The following is a 5000-nucleotide window of genomic DNA, read 5'->3' as shown; positions in this document are numbered from 1 at the left end:
TCAGTCCATTAGATTTGGCAGAATTTTGGAAATAAAAAACTTTCAACTACAAAATAATGAGAGATCTACCCCCGCCCGCTCAAATTTATCTCAGAGCACTGTCGAGATTCATGTTCACACTTATGTAACCTCGTATTTAGATTACTGTTCTGCCTTATGCTATTGACCGACTCTAACAGTACTTAATTTGTACATAATTCAGCAGCTCAACTTGTTACCATGTTGAGAAAGCATGAGCATATAATGATATTACACCGGCAATTGTTAGGTGTTTACACTGACTCTGGTATGTTTTAGAATTATTTTTAAAATATTGTTGCTGACTTATAAGGCTCCAAATGGTCAGGCACCTCTATATCAGTGACATATTGAAATATACATTTGTAAGAATTCAGACTACCTACTAGTTATAGCTGTCGCTAAAGTGCCAACGAGCCAAGCTTGCGTGATCTGGCGGCTGCAAACATCACGCGGCGTACTCGTGCGGCACTCTCATTGGTTATCGCTACGGTCAACATTTCATCGCTTTGGTCTACATTACAGCTTTTGGTCTACATTACACTCAAATTTGAAGCGCTTCTGAGATTTCGTCCGCCTAAAAATCTTCTCGCGGCTCTATAAGCTGCCGCCTCGCCAGGCCTTCTGTCTTCAGAAGGCCTGACTCGTTGGCAATTAAGATTGTCATACAATCAATAAATTGCTTGTCGAGCCCGGCCTGGCTAATCTGAAATAATGTATGAGAATAGGGCATAATCTGCAGCAGGACCAAACGTTGGAACAAACTACCATTGGACATCACGCAGTCATCATCAGTAACCGCTTTTAAAACTAAGATTAAGACTCATCTTTTTAATGATGCATTTAATTGATTTGTAATTTTATTATTAGTATGAATAGTATTGGATAATGTAATGCAGTCTACCTAAGACTTATTTATTTCTAAGGACACTTTTGATTTGTATTAGCCTGTACGCTATAATGTACAGTAATGAGTATACATATAATTAATGCAGCCTAAAATACTTAATAAGCTAATTAAAATTTATTTTATTGTTAAGTGCCATGGACAATTAGTGGGGTATGGTGCTAAATAAGTGTATTTATTTATTATCTAAAATTATATTTGGAAGTGGATACACAGATATGTAGTGGAATTACTTGAGGGATACAGGCATATTTTTTTAATTTTGTTAGTTAAAGAAAAGCATCTCACATTTCAAAACATACAAAGCAGTTCCACCCACACATAACCAATGCTACATTATGTAGTCGAGGCAGGCGGCCTAAGGTTACAGCAGTCTGTATTAACTAAATTACTGTTTACAAGAGGTAAAACAAAAATTAATTAATTCAATAAATGAGACTCTTTAGGAAAGTAAATTGAATGTTGTTATAACCGAATAACTAGGGTAATCCTCCTCTGCCTCAAATATGGAAAATAGCATTAGTCTGTTTAATTTGTCTTTTAAAAGCATGTTTGGGAAGTTTACGGGTCTCGGCTGAAAGTGAATTCCATAGCTTAGCTCCGAAACTCTCCAGAGACCTCTCATTTTGATTTAGTATCGAGGTTCTGATGAAAAACTTTCCACAGGAGGAGAATCTAGTTTTGGAGTTTCTATTGTATATGCAAGGGTTGTTCACACCACTTTTCATTAACCGAGAGTGACCCAGCACTTCGGTCTTTTCTTGTAGCAATTTACTGAGGAGAACAATGACAGATCCTCCTTGTATGCATGCCACCTTCCTATTGTGCTTGGGTTCGCTTGCGATCCTCCCATATCTAGTGGTACAGTTTGCTTTATGGATCTATCAGGGCTTGAAATTGAAACCAATACAGTAACATTTGCCACTGAATTTTTTCCCTGTGTGACTAAAATATCTGGAGAATTCTTATCATGTCACAAAATTGCGACTGAAGTGAAGTGAAGTGAAGTGAAGTGAAGTCTTGATTTATCGAGGGTAGCTCAAAATAGCATCTAAATGCTAATAAACTAGAGGCCCTCATTACAAGATCACAATAGTTAAAATAGTTAAAAATCAGAGCTTATGATAAAGTTAGCAAAATCTAATAAACCTATGAAACAATTATTAGCATGCAGCACAGTAACCCACAATACTTATATAGAGAAATGATTTAAAGATTGCTGGTCTTTAAAAATCCTATTCCAAAGAGAATTTTTAAAAGTCTTGAGAGTCTCTGCTTTCCTTATTTGAAGAGGTAGCTTATTTTTTCATTAATTTCAAGCCCTGTCTATAAGATGAAAATGACTTACATTCGTTTGAACAAAGTCAATTAGAACGTAAATAAAATTTCAGTAGCCTTTGCTCTATTAACATGCTTGTTACACTGTATATCAGGCACTCAAAAAGTCATTCATTCCCAGGTCTGTCTTTATCCTTTTCTCAAATCTGCGTATCCAGCAATTTAGGGGTTAGTTTTTGAAGTGGCAATGTATTCTGCAGTTAAGCCGTTTAATTTATTCATTACTATTATAAATTTTCTTAATTCCGATCATTATTATTGCAGTTTATACCACAGCATATTCTATTCACACTTGCACTAAACATGGCAGACGTATCTGCGCAGCTTCCAAGAATCGAAATACTTTTAAACCTTACGAGTGTCGTGTTTTTGTTAAAAGTTACATCCTCAATGGTATTATCTATTATTTTCTCAAGTAGAGGCCACGCTTATCTTTCCGCCATCACACGAACATTTAAACTTACCTGGTAATACCTCTTTCATAATGGCGGCCAAATAAAATACTCTTTCATTTTAATGCTAATAACCCTTTCAAATGACTATTGGTTTCAAAATTAGGGCAGTAGGTCTAATTAACATAAATACAAAAGAATGTAAAGGACGTGGCCATTTATGAAAGTGGTCTATTTCTCGCTAAATGCGCTAAAAAGTGCAAGACGCGAAATATTAAGCTTACCTCATAAAATGTCGCTCAAGACACTGTCTGCAGAATCGATGGCCGCACACCCCCGTCTGAACAGCCTCCTTTAACACAAGCTGGCATATTGGACAGTGGAAATCGTCTTCCACGGCATCTAAAAACTGGTCATCGTATCCGCTAGGTAAAGGGTTCGCTTGAGCTTCCGCCATGATTATGCTGTAAAAGACCACTCCACGCTCTAGATTGAATCATGGGTAATCAGGGCAACATGGCGGGAAATTGGCCGACTCGAAAAATACCATAATACTCTTGTTTGAGATGATCAGATGGATCACATATGAACTGCGGATATGAAATCAAGTGAAGCTATGATCGTCACAGTTATGAACGCAATTTTTGCAATTACGTAGAAAAGCCTGAAAAATTCAGGACTTCAACGGGGTTTGAACCCGTCACCTCGCGATACCAGCGCGACGCTCTAACCAACTGAGCTATGAAGCCACTGACGTCGGGAGCTGGTCATTTGTTGTTTACGCCCGAGAGAAAAAAAAGCAATGCTTATTCAAAATTTGGGGGAACAAACCAAAAGTGTTATGGTATTTTCGCTTCGGCCAATTGGCCGATTTTTTGGTCGAACTTCCGAAGGCTAAAAAATAGGAAATACAAGTCGTATAACAGCCTAATTAGTATGGATCAAAAGCTTAACTATCCCAGATTTGTACTATGCAAAAAACCCAATAAAAAAAGACTTATTAGATAAGAAAAACAATTTTTCCAAAGGTATAAAAATCGCATTTTTTCGCAAAATAGCAAAAGGGGCACCAAGGCAAGAATTTCAAAAATGGCCGATTTTTTGGTCGAAGTTCGGAAGGCTAAGAAAATAGGAAATACAAGTCTTATAATAGCCCAATTAGTATAGATCGAAAGCTTAACTATCAGTAGATTTGTACTATGCAAAAAATAGAATGAAAAAAGATCTTTTACACAAGAAATAACACATTTTCAAAAAGTATCGAAAATGTCCAATTTTCGCAAAATAGCAAAGGGGGGACTAAGGCAAAAGTTTCAAAAATAACCAATTTTTTTTCGAACTTCGGAAGGCTAAAAAAATAGGAAATACAAGTCCTATAATAGCCTAATTAGTATGGATTGGATAGAAAGCTTAACTGTCCTAGATTTGTACTATGCAAAAAACCGCATGAAAAATGACCTATTAGACAAGAAAACTGACAAAATGTTTCCAAAAGTATCGAAAATGGCCATTTTTCGCCAAATAGCAAAACTTGAGGGGCACCAAGGTCCTTATCAGCGCTGTTTGTAGGCAGCCAGCAGTCTACCGTTTGCAGTTATCACACATCAGAAAGGGAAGAAGAAAAAGAAGAAGTTCGAACTTCAGGATTATGTGGCGCCGGCTGAAAATTAATAAAATGGAAAAGGAAACGCTCCTCATCCAAACGGGCTACTAGTACTTGCTCAAATTGTAGAACTTGAAGGGGACTGTGCAAAAATAATTGCAAAATTTGGATTTATCACTACAAACAGACTCAACAAAATTAAAAAAAAGAACAAATATTTCATTTGATAATTCAAAACACTTACCAGAGCCTACAAATTGGCTTTTGATCAATAGACTATGAAACCCTTTCCCTAACTTCAAAGTTTTGTTTTTACTTGCTTTTGACTATTCAGAATTCGAAGCAAGCAAAAGATAGAGCAAATAACTAAATTAATTATCATGTATGTCTCAGTTATTTTATTCCATAGAAGATAATTCAATATTGTTGACCCCCTGCCCTCCTAAGGAGATTCATCAATGAACAATGTCCTCCTAAAAAGCTCTGAGAAAGAAAAGTAGAATCGGTTATCATGCAAACTATGCCTAACCCCAACCTCAACGCTAACCATTTAAAATCAGTGCCTAGACCTAACAACCACTGGCGTTTTATTAAATACTCATGAAAAATTTAAGCTACACTAAGTTCACCCACTCACCTCTAGCTACCTCTAGGACCAGTTTACTTATATTTACCAATATATTACAGGTGCTTGCTAAAAATTGATGGGCTTTTGTTGATGTTTCATACTATCAATTTCAAC

At 36.4% G+C, this 5000-nt stretch overlaps 1 protein-coding gene and 1 non-coding gene across 2 annotated transcripts in view; both read right to left on the bottom strand.

The window, feature by feature from the left end:
• Window positions 1-5000, bottom strand: part of LOC138027403 (TNF receptor-associated factor 4-like) — a 62071-nt gene that overhangs the window by 9210 nt on the left and 47861 nt on the right. The window lies entirely within an intron of this gene.
• Window positions 3332-3404, bottom strand: Trnat-ggu (transfer RNA threonine (anticodon GGU)). Its single transcript has one exon. It is a non-coding gene; the product is annotated as a tRNA-Thr (tRNA).

Source organism: Montipora capricornis, chromosome 12, assembly GCF_036669925.1.
Source record: "Montipora capricornis isolate CH-2021 chromosome 12, ASM3666992v2, whole genome shotgun sequence".
NCBI classification, from domain to species: Eukaryota; Metazoa; Cnidaria; class Anthozoa; order Scleractinia; family Acroporidae; genus Montipora; species Montipora capricornis.
The sequence above is the reverse complement of the archived record's forward strand: the minus strand, read 5'-3'. Positions and strand labels throughout refer to the sequence as shown.